The sequence below is a fragment of the Desmodus rotundus genome, chromosome 4, assembly GCF_022682495.2.
Source record: "Desmodus rotundus isolate HL8 chromosome 4, HLdesRot8A.1, whole genome shotgun sequence".
NCBI lineage: Eukaryota > Metazoa > Chordata > Mammalia > Chiroptera > Phyllostomidae > Desmodus > Desmodus rotundus.
Window position 1 is genome coordinate 62,451,349 of NC_071390.1, and position 17,669 is coordinate 62,469,017.

Sequence of the window (17,669 nt, forward strand, 5' to 3'; positions counted from 1 at the left end):
AGGGAAAGAGCATACACCATCCACAGGGAGCAAAACAAGCATCAAGGTTTGAAACACAGAGTATTTGCTTAGTAAAAAAGAAGGGCTGATGTGGGGACTGAGGGAAGAACTGATTTAGACCACACGAAATACTTTAAAAGATCACACTTGAAAATTGACTCTGAAGTCAGCATTGTGTGCATCCCAGTATAACAGATGGTCAGGAAGCAGGGTATTGTTTTTAAGAATAGTTAGTCTAAAAAGAATAAATGCATAAATGAATAAAAAAATAAACAAAACTCATGAAAATAGGGCACTTGCCGGAAGAATCCTGTGAGAGCTGTTTTCCCCTCTCTCCTTCACCCTTCAAGGAGAAATTCCCCAAGTTGCAAATGTTCCAGTTTAAGTGAGAGACTGTCTGGATTCAGTTCCCAAACAATATTCCTTAGTTGTGATCTTGAGAAAGTTTCTTTATCTGCCTTTGCCTCAGTTTCCTCATTTGTAAAATGGGGACAAAAATAGTACCTATTGCCTAGGAATATGGGTAAGGTTTAAATGAGTATCAGCTCCTATCTATCAATCAATCAATCATCTGTTATCTATCTATATCTATTGTCTATCTATCCTATCTATCATCTATCTATCTATATTTATTTATCTATCTAATATATCTAACCTTTCAACTCCAGCAGACATAAGATAAGCCTGTCAATTATTATTAGTTATTATTATCTTTTTCTCCCCTGGTTATATATACGGTCACCAAGTCCCTCCAAATCTCTACTCTGAGGGTTTTCATCCATACCTATCATATCTCATTGACACTCACTACAACCAGATGAGTGGCCTTAAAAACTTCAGGCACCCTGACATAAGCCTAAACTTCCTCAGTTACCCTGTACAACTTTCCAAACCAACCATTTACAAGCATAGCTCTGCTGTAGTAGTTTTCTTCTTATTTTATAATTCTTTTTTTTCATAAAAGCACGTATGCTTTTTTATTGCTGAGTAATATTCCAACACACAAGTATATATATTGAATATTTACATAATATTACATCTTATTTATCTAAAAATAAATAAAGTCACAGGGATATAATGTGCAGCACAGGTAATATAGTCAATATCATAATAACTTTGTACATTAACAGATGGCTACTAGACTTACCATGGTGATCACATAGTAATGTGTATCAATGTCAAATCACTCTGTTAGACACCTGAAACTAACATAATATTGTATGGATCATATTATAAAGTTGTTTATTATTTATTTATTAAGTTGAGGATTTTTTTAAAACTTTTTTTATTGTTGTTCAAGTACAGTTGTCTCCATTTTCCCTCCACCACTCTCCCCACCCCAGCCATTCTCACTTCCCACCCTTGATCCCTACCCTCCTTTGGTTCTTTCTATGCATCCTATATAGATGTTCCTGAAAACCCTCCCCCCTTTTCACCCCATTATCTGTTGGGAACCTCCCTGCCTGGTTTCAGAAGCTGTAAACCCCCATGGCTAAGGCTAAGTGACAGACCTTGGGACCATAAGCCACTGAAGAGACAAAGCTTATCTCCCTGGCAGGGGCACCACCTCTGCTCCCTTTACTTTACCCTGCTTGGCCCCGAGCCTGACCAGTTAGCCAATGACAGGTAAGACTCCTCAAGGGAGGGATGACCTAAGACAGGCATGGTCATGAAGAGGCCCTCAGGGAAGGACTTGGGGGGCTGTAGAAAAAAAGGGGTGATGGACCCTCACCCCTTGGCTTTGACATAGCCTGAGTCCTCAGTCTGTCTGCAAGAAGTCTCCTAATCTCTTGGCTGCCTTACTTCCCCTGCCTGACATAAGCCTGAAACAATGACCAAGGGTGGTGCAGCCCTGTGCTGGAAAGGGTGGATTCCCTGGGTGATGAGGCCTAAGCAAGAATACATAAAACCCTATGAAACCTGCTTTGCTAAGAATGCCCTCATTTTTCTGATAAGGGTCCAAGCATGAAATGAGTTTGTTTCCCAAAGTTTTATAGCCCTTTAGCTAACTGACCCTACCTCAGAATAAGCCCTCAGAGTTCTTTGTATGTTATCTATTGTTTGATCCTTACTGCCTGACAATGATTGATGAGCTTTACCTGTATTCCAGTGCAAATTGGATCCAATAAAAGCCCATTGAGGAAAAGGCTCTTGGCCCTTCTCCTTTGAGAGATCAGCCACCTTTCCTCCCCAAGCACATCATGTCTTGATAGACTTATTCTCATCCATGGTGGACGGCGGGGGTGTGTGTGTCCCTGTGGGTGGACTCCCCCCAATTCAAATTTTCTTGATTGTCCTATAAACATGTATTTTTGAACAGCTGGTTTCCTTGAATCAGTATGCAAACAAAATTAAACAGGTGAATTTTACTACATGCTGGGTGCTGTAGCAGACATGTGGATATTTATGGCGGAGCTCATTAGGAAGAGCTCCCTGGATTTACCTCCAGTGGAGTTCACATTGGCTTTGGAATTCTAGCTTCGTGAACCTGAGCAAGTGGACCTTTCCAAGTCTCACTTCCTCAACTCCATAACTGACATGGTTGATGTGAATATTAAATGAAATATTCATTATGATGTTTAGTACACAGTCTAGCTTATAGTATGTGCTCAATAAAATGTTAATATAATTATAAAACAATAATAAAAACCAGGAAGGTGATGTTTAACTTATATCTGTAGCTTGTGCAAAGTAGAGGTAATGTGTAATTTCATGTAGAGATAATACACAGATTTTTGTAAAGGCAAGAATTGGAAGTCTGACATATTTGACAAATAGTGAAAAGGCCCACAAGTTGGGAGTGTCAGTAGTTGAGACTGGAAAAGTTGGTTGTGACCAGACCATGCATCAAGGGTTTTATGTATAGAGCTAGAGTTGGGGCTTAATCTTGTAGGTATGGAGGGGTGACAGAGGCTTCTGGGGAAGTGACGGCATCGGATTCTGCTGGCAGCAAGATAGAGGGGCAAACTGTGGAGGAGGGGGGCCGCCTACAAAGTTGCAGCAAGAGTCCTGCAAGGAGACAATGATGCCCTGAATCATCCAGTAACTGTGAGGATGGAGAAAAACATTGCTGTGGAGGTCTGGACAGGATTTCTTGAAAGATTAAATGTTGGCAGGTAAGGAGAAACAGGACAATTTAAGAACCACTCCAGAATTTCTGGTTTAGCTCTCAGCTAGAAGGAGATGTCATTGAGATTGCACATACAGGAATCTGAGCAAGTTTCAGTGCTGGGGATAATGAATTCATATGGGGTGTGTTCAATAAGAACAGTCTGCAGGACACCTAGGTGACAATTCTGTTCTTACTTCTATGTCTTAAAATGACTTAAGAATTACTTAGAAGGAAAATTAAGAAGTAGTAAAGCTTGCCCTAGTGCATCTCCTCTGACTGCTCAAGGCCCTGCTAGGAAATCTGACAGCTCTAAGTACTGAGAGGATTCCAGGAGGGACTAATGGCCTTTTCAAAGGCTACATCATCATAAATACAGTGTTGATGGCAAGTGAATAAATTCCAGACTCATTTATTTAAATGTATTTGGTCATTGGACAATGTGATTTTTACAAAGACAACCTTACAATCCGCCAAGTCGCAGTTCTTGAATGTTCACACCCTTTGAAGATATGATGACATTGATTAAGCAGCCCATCACTTTATCCCATTGTCCTACATTTTCCCATTTCCCATCTTCAGCTCAGATCAAAGTGACTTAACAAGAGGCAAAATATTTTGCTTGAGATAAGTGTTGTGTTTGTAAAGCAACTGTCCAAATGTAAAATGGTTATTTTAGGAAGAGAGGGAATATCCTATAATTGAAGGCTAATTGGCCATTTGAGTAGGGGTATTGGTAAAGGATGTTGACACCTTGAGTTGTTGGTGCTGTGCAGGATGGATTAGAATACTGTAGAAGATGTTCTTTGTTGTGCAAGCAACAGCCATATTCCCTGTTTTCTCGGTGTAACACCCTTATTTTGTTCAGTTGTTGGCCCACCTATCAGAATTGATTTTGGAGTTGGTTTAAAAAGTGAGTTCATTTTCCTTGACATGTTTCCCATTGAGTGGTAGGGTTTATGTTCTCTCCCCTTGAACCTGGAGAATTGTGATCCCTTCAACAAGTAGAATGTGGAGGCAGTGGCAATATGTGATTTCTGAGGATAGATAAGAGATCATGTAGCACCCATTTGATTCTCTTAACATTTTATTTAAATGCTTCTTCTTGGAATTTCTCCACAATGTTGTGAGGAAGCTCAAGTCATATGGAGAGGATACATGTTAGTGTGCTGATCAAAACTCCCTGCTCAGCTCAAGCTTTGAGTCTTCTGAGCCCCAGTGTCAGACATGGGAATGAAGAAACTTCCAAATGAGTGCTTGGATCTTCAAGGCACCCTGCCAATACAGTGTTCCAAGCCAAAGTGCCATATATCACGGAGCAGTGCCCTATCATGGTTCCTGATCTACAGAGTCTGAGAATAAATTAAATGATTGTTGTTCTATTTCACTATGTTTTAGCGTGTTTCATTATGTAGCAACAGAAATTAGAATAACATGTGACCAGTTTTCAGCAATGAGACAGAAGTGGTTGTTCTCTTGGGAGCCTGTGAGAGATTTTTCTCTCTGATAAGAAGAGAGAGTAGTTTGAAGAAAAATACCCCATTTGTCCCTGCTTCGTCATGGTATTGGCAGATCTTGATGTTTAGAAGGAGGTCCTCAATCCTGAGACCTCGAAGGCAAAACTAAAGGAGTGGTAAGGAAGCCTTTCATGGTCCTGTCAGTACTTAGCTGGGAACATCCTTCTGTGAGATATCTCATTTATGTATGGGGGTAAATATCCAATGTGTTTAAGCCACTCGTATTTAGGTTTTCTATTACTCACTGGCTGAATTAATGATCTTTAAAGACACTTCCAATTCAGAACTCTGATTCTACTGCATTTTTGGTCTCTCTCTGCTTTGAATTCAAAATATTGATTTGTCCCAGTTCTACTAGAGTCCTTCATACTCTTCAAAAGTTAGTGTCCTTATAAAGACTTTTCTAATCATCTCCCATAACAAATAATCTATATTTATCATCATATCTCATGACCCAATTCATATATTTGCCTGTAGATATTTTTTTATCCTGCCAATGATATCTCTACAACATGGAATCACCCAATGTATTATATTTCTCCATTTATTCAAATCTCTCTTTGTTTTATGTCCCTCATTATGGTTTATAGTTTTCTCTATATATGTCATACACACACACATACACACATGTATATTTTACCCCTGGATTTTATACACATACATATTCTAATTTGCTTTGTTGTTGTTTTTGTCTTCATGGGTATCATTCTACCAAGATGTAACAATTTATTATTTTTTATACTATTCACCATATTTAATGAGTGACTACTCCATGTTGGAGTTATACTGTTTGTATTTCTTGTTACCACAAAAGCAATAAGAATTTCTAATATTTTGAACATTTATCATATCCAAATAGCCTTAGATGAATTAGCTTTTGAATTCACATGATACTATGAACAAAGCACCATTATATTTTTCTTCATTTTATACATAAGAAAACCACACAGGGACTTCCATTAAAGATAGAGGCATAGGTATACATGGCTTGCCTCCTTGCACAACCACATCAAAATTACAACTAAAATAGAGAACAAGCATCACTCAGAACCATCAGAAATTGAGTTGAATGGAAGTCCGGCAACTATGAAATTAAAAAAACCATATCCATCCAGAGGAGTAGAAGGGGTGGGGGCACAGAAGGGGCTGGTCCCACATCCATGTGTGGTGGATAAAAATTTGGAAGGGAAATCTCTGGAATGAGGAGTCCCAGCCCCATATCAGGCCCCCAGCCCAAGTTTCCAGGACCGAGCTGATGGAAGAAACTACTGGAGTCCCAAGCAGTTCCCCTTGAACAACCCCCACACAGACTTACTCAGACTCACTCCATCTGAGCTCCAGCACTGGGGTAGCAGTTTGAAAGGCACCAGTGACATACAGGGAGTAAATGAAGTGTATGTCATCAAGGCAGGAGTGGTAGAACAGTTTTTTTCCAGACAGAAAGGCAGAGGTCATTGTCCCTTTCCTGAGCCCACCTCTGACAGAGCCACAGAGCCAGCAGATCAGTGACATATCTGAGACTCCAACAACCAGGCTAATACTGTTTACCCTGCCCTGGAGATCCCCTGAGACTCTGTCCCACCAAACTTACAGTCTAACACATTGTTTTTTTATTTTTTTAATTGTTGTTCAAGTACAGTTGTCTCCATTTTATGCCCCCTACTCTCCCCCACATCATCCATCCCCACCTCCCACCCTCTATCCTACCCCGTTTGGCTTTGTCGGTGTGTCCTTTGTACATGTTCCTTGATGACACTTCCCCTCTCCCCCATTACTCCCTCCCCCCTGGTTACTCTCAGATTTTTTTAAAGATTTTTAAAGTTTATTTATTTAGAGAGAGGGGAAGGCAGGGAGAAAGAGAGGGAGAGAAACATCAATGTGTGGTTGCTTCTCATGTGGACCCCACTGGGTACCTGACCCATAACCCAGGTATGTGCCCTGACTGGGAATGGAACTGGTGATCCTTTGGTTTGCAGTCTGTGCTCAATCCACTCAGCTATACCAGCTGGGGCTGGTTACTGCCAGTTTGTTTTTTTTATTTCAATGTCTGTGTTTATATTTTGCTAGCTTGTTTGAATGGTTGATTAGATTCCAACTATAGGAGAGATCATATGGTGTTTGTCTTTAATCACCTGGCTTATTTCACTTAGCATAATACTCTCCAGATCCATCCATACTGTCATGACAGGTAGGAACTCCTTTCTTTCTGCTGTTTAGTATCCCATTGTGTAAATGTACCATAGTTTTTTAATCCACTAAATGTTAACAGTGACATTTCCATATGAATGGATGGTCTTGGCTCATGATTCAAAACTTTTTAAATCCTCTCAAATGAGCTACAGCTGGCCTCAGTGAGCCTCCAGTTCCCAGACCTCTTGTTATATGGCCCTAGGCCTGGCACTAGCAGCAGTCAGCCTAGATTCACAGCTTGTCTTCACCTGGAATCTCCAAGCCCAGCCCAAGTAACAGCCATCTCAGATTGCTTTATAGGTCAGGCAGGGTGGCCACAGGCAGAACACAGGTGGAGAAAGACCTTAACCTGCACCACCTGGGAAGCCCCAGAGCCAGAGCACACAGTAGACAGCTACAGGCTACATCAGAGCACCACCACCCTGCCCCTCCACAGCTGATCTTCCCTGGAAGATGGAAGTTTGTGATCAGTGGTCACAGCCAGTCCTTGCAGCTGACTGGCCTGGGTAAATCCCTCCCATTGACCTGACAACTGCAATCAAGGCTCAACAACAAGAGGAGGGTATACTCAGCCCACACAAAAGGAGCACCTTGAGTACCCAACTTGGGTGATAGGGGGTCTGTGCCACTGGACCCTATATGACACCTACTACATTAGGCCATGCTACCAATGCAAGGAGTAATAGCAGCTCTCCCTAATACACAGAAACAAACACAGGGAGGCTGCCAAAATGAAGAGACAAAGAAACATGCCCAAATGAAAGAACAGATCGAGATTCCAGAAAAAGAATGAAACAATATGAAGATAAGGAATCTATCTGATGCAGAGTTCAAAACATTGGTTATAAGGATGCTCAAGAACTTAGTGAAGACCTCAACAGCATAAAACAGATCCAGTCAGAAATGAAGGATATACTAATTGAAATAAAGAACAATTTATAGGGAAACAAAAGTAGAGTGCATGAAGCCGAGAAGCAGATCAATGATTTGGAACATAAGGAAGCAAAACACAACCACGGAAAACAACAAGAAGAAAAAGGAATCCAAAAAAAAAAAAAATGAGGATAGTGTAAGCAGTCTCTGGGACCACTTCTAGCATTCAACATTGGCATAATAGGGGTGCCAGAAGGAGAAGAGAAATGGCAAGAAATTGGAAATCTAGTTGAAAAATTAATGAAAGAAATCTTCCCTAATTAGGTGAAGGAAATCGACATGCAAGTCCAGGAAGCACAGAGAGTCCCAGACAAGATGGATGCCCACTCCAAGACACATCATAATTAAAATGGCAATGGTTAAAGATAAAGAGAGAATCTTAAAATCTGCAAGAGAAAAGCAGTTATGTATCTACAGGGGAGTTCCCATAAGATTGTCAGCTGATTTCTCAAAAGAAACTTTGCAGGCTGGAAGGGATTGGCAAGAAATATTCATAATCATGTAATGCAGGGACCTACAGCCAAGATTGCTCTACCCACCAGAGATATCATTTAGAATCAAAGGGCATATAAAGAGCTTCCCAGACAAGAAAAAACTAATGGAGTTCATCATTACCAAACCATTGTTATATGAAATGTAAAGGGACTTATTTAAGGAAAAAGAATATAACTATGAACAATAAAGTGGCAATAAATACATTATCTATCAACAATTGAATCTAAAAATCAAACTAAGCAAACAAGAAGAACAGAGACAGAATTATGGATAAGCAGAGCATGTTGATTTGGTTGCTAGAGGGGAGGGGTTATAGGAGAATGTGTGAAGAGGTAAGGGGATTAAGGAGTACTAATAGGTAGTTACAGAATAACCATGGGGATGTGAAGAATACTATAGGAAATAGAGTAGCCAAAAAACTTATACAGCTGACCCATGGACATGAACAAGGGTGTGGGGATTGTCTGAAGGAGTGGCGGGTGCTGGGTAGAGGGTGGAAAAGGGAGAAAAATTGGGACAGTTGTAATAGCATAATCAATAAAATATAATTAAAAAAAGAAAACCAGAGAAAATATGGATATACTGGTAAAGGTCATATTGCCAGTAAGCAATGAAGTTGATGTTCAAACTTAGAAGTATGGATCTCAAGCTCATTTTTTCCAATCAATACCCTATAGTGTCTTAATACATATAGGATTTCATCTGAGGGTGAGAGAAAGAGGTTAAACAACACAGAAATAACTACTATTGTTGTGGTAAATAGAGTAAAGGAAATGTACAAAATGTTATGAACATCTGACAATCCTATTGGACTGGTCTGGGAAGGATGAGAAAGGTCTCCCAGAGGAAATGGCACTTCAGCTATGACCTGGAGGAGGAGTGGGGAATGATCAAGCAAAGGTGCCAGAAAGAGGGTGCTTCAGGCAGATTCACTAGGATGTGGGAGGATCCTGAGGATCCTGAGGGCCCTGAGGAAGTGGCACATCCAAAGTATTCAAAGAAAGCTGAGGAAATGAGAGAAAGACACACCAAATGTGGCTGGGGAGGCTAAACTTCATGGGCCTTCTGAGGAGTTTGGGCTTTCTCCTAGGAGCAGTGGGGGAATATTGACAGGTTGGAAAAGGGCGATGCAGACAACTGTAACTGAATAACAATAAAAATTTTAAAAAAATTAATAAATTTAGGCAAAAAAAGGGCAATAATACATTGTCTGTTGAATAGAGTGCAGTGTGGAAGGTGGCAAGAGTGGAAGTGAGTTAGGTAACTATTTTGGTAGTCCAGGCAAGAGTCTGTTAATGAATGTGGGGATGTCAGCTGTACTGGGATTGTAGGTATAATATTTTCCCAGGTAGAATATGAAAGCCTTAATTATGGCTTAAAATAAGGGAGGAGGGAAATAATTGTATCAAGGATGGCATGTATGCTTTTGCTACCATAACCAGCAACTTGGTGATTGGTGCTATTTTCTAGGCTTCAAAATAGGCTTAGGAAGAAGATGTATTTGTTCAACAACTTTTAACAAGTATTTATTAAGCACTTACTCTATTTAAGAAATTTGGTTAGACATTAGCAAACAACTAAAAACTAGGCCAACACTTTTCTGTTGTCATGGAGTTTAAAGTCTACCAGGGAAGGGAGAATTGAAACTAACAATGAAACAATTAATTTATATAGTAAAAAATGAATCAAGAAGATGAAGAAGTAAAGAAGGCTTATACTTGGAGGGCTGTGTTGGTCAGGAAGGATTAAGATCATTTTGCTGCGTGCAGAGTGAATTTTGTGAGGGTGAGGATGAGGGGAAAGAAATAGAGATCATGTTGCAAGGTGAGAGTTCAGAGTTATTGGTGGAAATGGAGATAAATGCATGAATTTGAGAGCTATTTGGTTTGTAAAATTAACATGGATTGTGAGGAAAAGGGAAGTGTCAAGAATACCTACAGAGGTTTCTACTAGAGAAGTTGAATGCATGTCGGTTCCATAGGCATACTGGAGAAGGAGCAAGCATTAGGGGAAAATGCTGTGTTTGAAGTCCCTGTGAAATAACCAGTCTGAGATGATTTTTATTGGTATCTGGACATAAGGAGAGAGTTTCAGGCTGCACTATAAATGGGGGTACACAAATAGAAGGCACTTAAAATTAAAGAGCAGATGAAGTCTTCTGTGGAGGGAGTGGAGAAGTCAAGAGAAAGTGTAGCATTTAAAGACTAAAATTATACGGTTAATTTTGTGTTATGTGAAATTTATTTCAACATTTTAAAAAAATGTCAAGATTAAAGTCTAGAAGTATGAGAAGTATTCAGTAAAGGATATGGAAAATGAGTGACTACAGAGATAGGAGTAAGCAAAGTGCCCTGGATGTCAAGAAAGGAAGGCATTTCTTCAGAAGTTGGTGGCTAATTGCTGATGGGAAGCCAGTGTGGACAAAACTATGAAGAAAATGTCCAGAAATATTTTTTGATTTATCTTATTGTGTACTATATACATTTTTTAGAATGGTTTTGGCATTGATATTGGGCACTCAATAATTACACATACCCTTTGCAACAGCATGGATGGAACTGGAGAGCATTATGCTAAGTGAAATAAGCCAGACAGTGAGAGACAAATACCATATGATCTCACCTTTAACTGGAACATAATAAATAGAAGAAAAAAGGAAACAAAATATAACTGGAGGCATTGAAGTTAAGAACAATCTAACAATGGTCAGGGGGGAGTGGGGAGGGGACAGTGAGGAGAGGGGATTACAGGAACTACTATAAAGGACACATGGACAAAATCGAGGGGGAGGGTAGAGGTGGGGGAGGGGGTTCAGCTGGGGTGGGGTGGAGGGATGGGGAGAAAAGGCACACAACTGTAACTGAATAACAAAAAATTAAAATAAAAAAAATAAATGAAAATATCAGGGCCATTTTAGCTGCTTAGTGGACATAGAACACAGACAAGAATGGGTTAACTACTAAGTAGAAAGTAGGGAAATGGAACTAGAGTTTGTAACCAAACCTTTGAAGAAGTTCAACTTGGAAATAGAGAAATGAGGTGTTAGCTAGAGGGGGATGTGAAGTCTAATGTATATTTTAAAAAGCTAGGGACAAAATATGTCCTAATATAGTTCAAACAATTCAACCAAACTGAAACAGGTGAAGATGCAGGTCAGAAGAGGGAGAATCATTGAGATGAGGTTCTTGAGGGAGCAAAAAGTTTGCATGCAGTGCCCACATGGAGATTGATATTTGCCAGGAAGAAGGACTGTCTTTCCATTGTAATAGGAGAAAAGAAAGGGAATGTGTTTTTTTCTTATTTTCTTATAATTATTTTTTAAGTTTTTATGTATTTTTTCAATAAGATTTAGTCCCAATATACCCCTCCTCCAACACCACACTGTTGTCCATGTTCATGAGTTCTTGTTCCTTTCTGTTCAATTCCTCCACCCCCTAACCCGCATGCCCCCCACTAGCTGTCATCCTGCCCTTTATCCATGAGTCTGACCCCATTTTCCTTGTTAGTTCAGTTTGCTCATTAGCTTGCACAGATGAGTGAAATTGTATGGTATTTGTCTTTCTCTGACTGACATATATCATTTAGCATTATGTTGTCTAGGTCCATGTACTGTTGCAAAGGGTAAAATTTTCTTTTTTCTTTTCTTTTTTTTTTTATGACCGAGTAGTATTCCATTGCATAAATGTCCCATAGTTGTTTTATCTACTCATCTACTGATGGACACTTGGGCTGCTTCCATATCTTGGCAATTGTAAATAATGCTGTAGTGAATATAGGGGTGCTTATGTTCTTTCAAATTAGTGTTTTCGGTTCCTTTGGGTACATTCTCAGAAGTGGGATTGCTGGGACAAAAGGCAGATCCATTTTTAATTTTTTGATGTATCAAGATAATGCTGACATCATAAAATGAGTTTGGAAGCCTTTCCTGCTCTAAAATTTTATAAATTAGTTGGAGAAGGAGAGATATTAGTTCTTCTTGGAATGTTTGGTGAAAGTTACCTGTGAAGCCATCTTGTCCAGGGCTTTTGGGAGTTTTTTTTATTACTACTTCAATTTCATTAGGTGTAATCTGTCTATTTAGATTCTCTCATTCTTCCTGACTTAGTTTTGGAAGATTGTATGTTTGTAGAAATTTATCCATTTCATTCAGGTTGTCCAGTTTGTTGACATATAGTTCATAATATTTTCTTACAGTCATTTGTATTTCTTTGGTGTCAGTTGTTATTTCTTCTCTTTCATTTCTGATTTTATTTTTTTGTATCCTTTCTTTTTTTTCTTGATGAGTCAAAAGTTAGTCAATTTTGTTTATCTTTTCAAAGAATCAGCTCTTGAATTCATTGATCCTTTGTACCTTTTTTTAGACTTTATTTCATTTATTTTTGCTCTCCTTTTTATTATTTCCTTCTTTCTACTCACTTTGGGCTTTGTTTGGTGTTCTTTTTTAAGTTCCTTTAAGTGTAAAGTTGGATTGTTTATTTGAACTTTTTTTGTTTTTGAGATAGGCCTGTAATGCAATGAATTTTTCTCTTAGGATTGCTTTCTCAGTGTCCCACAAATTTTTGATTGTTGTGTCCTCATTTTAATTTGTTTCAAGATATTTTTATTTCTTTCTTGATCTCATTGTTGACCCATTTGTTGTTATTAAGATGTTATTTAGTTTCCATGTCTTTGTGTGTTTGTCTGTGTTCCTGTGATTAATTTCTAGTTTCATAACATTGTAGTCAGAGAAAATGCTTGATATGACTTCAACCTTCCTAAATTTTTTAGACTTGTTTTGTGTCCTAACATGTGGTCTCTCCTAGAAAAAGTTCCACGTGCACTTGAAAAGCATGTATACATGTATATTTGTCTGCTTTGGGTTGAAATGTTCTGAAGTATCAATTAAACCCATTTGATCTAATGTATTGTTTAAGGCCACTGCCTCCTTGTTGATTTTCTGTCTGGAAGGTCTATCCATTGAAGTCAGTGAGGTGTGAAAATCCCTGACTGTGACTGCATTTCTGTTATCTCTCCCTTTATGTTCATCAAGATTTGCTTTACATAGTTAGGTGCTACTATATTGGATGAACCAATATTTACTAGAGTTATATCCTCCTTTAGATTGTTCTCTTTATCATTATGTAGTATCCTTCTTTGTCTCTTACTGTAGCCTTATTTTTAAAGTCTATTTTGTTTCATATAAGTATTGCTACCCCAGCTTTTTATTCTTTCCATTTGCATAAAATATGTTTTCCATCCCTTCCCTTTTAGTCTGTGTGTGTCTTTTTATCTGAGATGGGTCTCTTGGAAGCAGCATATATATAGGTCTTTTTGTCCTATCCATTCAGCTACCTTTTGTATTTTTGTTGTAGCATTTAAACCATTTCCATTTAAGGTTATTATTGATAGCTGTATATGTAGTTCCATTTTATTGTTAGACTGTTTCCCTCTGTTTTTTTTTTTTTTTTAATTTTCCTTCTTTTTCTTCTTAAAGCAAACCCTTTAAGATTTGTTGGAGTACTGGTTTGGTGTTAAATTCCTTTAGTTTTTTCTTGTCTGGGAAAATTTATTTCAAATTTGATTTTAAATGATAGCCATTCTGTGCAAAGTAGCCTTGGTTTTAGGTCTGTGCTTTTCATCACCTTGAATATTTCATGCCACTCTCTTCCTGCCTGTACTGTTTCTGTTGAGTAATCAAATGACAGTCTAATTGGTACTCCCTTGTAGGTAACTGCCTGCTTTTCTCTTGTGGCTTTTAGGATTCTGTCCTCTTTAAGCCTTGCCATTTTAATTATGATGTGTCTTGTAATAGTCCTCTTTGAATCCAAATTGTTTGGGACTCTCTGAACTCCTAGACTTCTGTGTCTTTTTTCTTCAGCAGACTTGGGAAGTTTTTGGTCATAATTTCTTCAAACAGGTTCTCAATCCTTGCTCACTTTCTTCTCCTCCTAGTATTCCCATGATGTGGATGTTGTTATGCTTCACATAGTCCAAAATGTTTCTTCAGCTCACTTCATTTTTAACATTTTTTTCTTTTTTGCTGCTCTTCTTGCCTGTATTTTTCTACCTTGTCTTCCAAATCACTGATTCAGTTGTCTGCTTCATGTAACCTACTGTCTAATCCTTCCAATGTATTATTTATTTCATATATTTCATTCTTTATTTCTGATTGGTGCTTTTTATGGTTTCTATATATTTTTTTCATGCTGTTGAGTATTCTTATAATCATAACTGTGAACTCTATGTCTGTTAAATTGCTTGCCTTCATTTTGTCTGGTTCTTCTTCTGGAGAATTCTCTTGTTTTTTCATTTGAGGTCTGTCTTTTGTTTTCTCATTTGGCTGCTTCTTTGTATTTTCTGCCTTAGCTGTTAACCTTATCAGTTGTTAAACTGATCAGTTTTAAACTAATCAAGATGTAATCAGCAGCTCAGTTTAAGCTCTATAGGGTGGTGTAGAGTAATTCTTGTGGTCAGGGCTATTGCTTCCACTCAGGCTGCTGTCATTAGGAGAGGAACTCTCTGCCTGTGAAAGGTGGCTTTTATAATATGGTGAATGACTCAGCACCGGATCCTTGCAGCTGTTTCTTCAGTTCTCACCCCATAACTAACAACCCCAGACTCTCCTCAAGTATCTCTAGTCTACTCTGCCCTCCCTCTGCCGGATCCCAGTGTAAGTGGCTGCAAGTGAAATTTTGTGCATTGGCCCTTTCAGTCTCTCTGTGTCTCCAGCTGTCTCTACCTGGCAGACAGAAACCTTGCTGCTTTTCACAGCTGGATGTTATCTGAGTTCCTTTCTGGCTCTGTTACGGTAGGCTGGAGAGCTCAGCTTGGGATTTAGACCCCACACTTTTCAGGGGAACACCCCCACCTCTGAAATATCCCTCTGGACTTCAGCTGCTGTCCAGGGGAGCCCAGTGCTCCCTCTCATGATTGCTCTGCCCTCCCTACCAGTCTCACTGTGGTGAAGTTGTTTCTTTTGTAAGTCCTTGGTGATAAGGCTTCCCTCCAGCCAGTGTTTAGTTGGTTATTTAGGATGATTTCTCTACAATTTAGTTGTAATTTCAGATTGGTCCTGGGAGGAGGTTAGTGTAGCTTCCACTTACTCCTATGTCATCTTAGATCTTATTTTCTATTTTCTCTTGGAAAAAAGGAGAAAATGGAAACTAATATGAGCTTTGGTAAATGTGGAGGTGAAAAGAAAGGGAGTTTTGGTCTGATATTTTCCATTAAGTATAAGCAAAGATCATCAACAGAGAGGGTGGGAGAAAAAGGTAATTGGAGTTTTCAGGGCAGTGAAATTGTGCACTCCCTGCAAGGTAAAAAAAAGCCCAGGTCAACAAGTTTGAGAACTCCCTGAAGGTTAGGGTACAGTTATAGCATTCTGTGGAGATCGTGTCTACTCACTAGCCTGTGCTAAAGATTTTTTATTGATTTAAAAATATTTATTGAATGCCTACTATGTAGGTAGGTCTATGCAGATGACTAAAAACTAGTGAAATGGCCATAATGTCTCAAATTTAGCTGAGCCTGACATTCTGAACAAGTAAAAAGTGCAGGCTAAGTCAGAGCTATAAATTGCCATAGTGCTGGAAGCATGCTCCAACATGCAAGAGAGCTTCTTGGCAAAGGACAAGGAATTATTGACTTCAGACATTTAAGAAAATATATGCTAATTATTAGCTGGCCATCAAGTTAACCAAGCAGAGATTTGTGTGACTTCACACCACTGGACATGTCTAGGAAAATCACTAAACATAGACAGCCATACCAAGAATAACAACAGCAATAGCAACAACAAAATATAGCAACAAGAGCAAAGCCTCAGAAAGTGGTGTGGATCAGATTTCCAGATTTGCCAAATTACATTATCTAAAAATCCAGATTTTAACAAAATATTATAAGATATGCAAAAAGAGTAATAGATGGCTTATACATAGGAAAAATGCAAGCAATATAAACTAGCCCCGAGGGGATGCATATATTGAACTTATTAGGCAAACACTTTAGAGAAACTATTATAAGTATGTTCAAAGAATGAAAAGAAACCATGTCTAAAGAATTAAAGGGGGAGGAGAGAAGATGGCAGCGAGACAGGTGGGAGCGGAGTTAACTTCCCCCTGCACCTGGGTGAAACACCTACCCATTCTACTGAGAAACAAAGTGAACAGCCAAAAGCAGCCCAGTGTTTATGAAGATAGGAGACCAAAAAGTACAGAGGACACTGAGAAAACAGAAGGTAAGGGGATTGCTTCAAGACAAAAAGGTCCCTGGGACCAACCCAGGGACCAGGGCGGCTGCAGCCCCAGGCCCGCCCGTGCAGGGCCTGCCGCAGGATTCCTGGGAGAGAGCCAGTTAATGGCCGCCTCCGCTGCCAAACAAGGCCTGAGCAACACTGTGAGAGACCTGGTTGCCTAAAGTCGCAGGGAGGGGAATAAGGACTAAGTGGAAAACCCAGGGAGACCACAGGCTCTGGCCAAGGAGAGTTGAAAGTTGGGCCACTTGCGATCCTGACCCTGACAGCCCCCGGCCTAGCTGGAGAGGTGGGCTGTGTGAGAGGTCAGGCCCTTCCTTGTAAGGAGAGAGCCACAGGATCAAGCAGGAGGATTTTTCCCAAAAAGAAAAAGACCCTCTGGGGCATTTTGGGGAATTCCCCTGCAGCAACAGCTCCAGTCTCCTCTCCACCCCACCACCCATCAGGGGACTGTGCGCTCCTCATCTTGGAGGGAGCTGAGACAACAGGCACCACCTGGGGCAGGGTGCCCAGCAACCAGGAGTGTCTGCACCTCATCTTGGAGGTAATTGAGACCCCAGGTACCAGGGAGAGTTCGAATCAAGGAAGGCTCTGCACACATACCCATAGCCCAGACAAGGCCTACCATTAAAAAAAGAGTGGGTAGAAGCTGGGAACACCAGGATTCCTCCTAGAAGAGGAAACCCACCAACAAAGGAATCACCAACAGATAACAACAAAAGAAGGCGAAGGAGGGAGTGGAAGTCACACTAACTCAACCCAGGACCTATCTGGAGATACAACTAAATAGTGAGAAAAAACAACTGAACAAGAGCAAGAGAAAAGCCTCAAAACCTTGTAAACACGGAAGAACCAGCTCCAACACAACCTGCCCACACTTGCTCAGCAGAAGACAAGAGGTGGGGGACAGACTGACCCTCAGATAAACAGCTCCTGGGAAAGACCCACCAAAGAAAGATCCAACAAAAACCAAAAAACAAAGACATACACAGAGCTAACAGAAACCACAGCCCAAGATAAGTAAGATCAGGAGATCAAGGAGATTGTACACAAAATCTCACAGGTATTCTACCACAGAAGTTTACACCAAAAACTCAGGGGGTCAGAACAGAGCAACTTAAGAAGCACAGGCTAACAGGAAGAATCACACAAACAATGGGAAGACAAAGAAACAATCCCCAAATGAAAGGAAAGG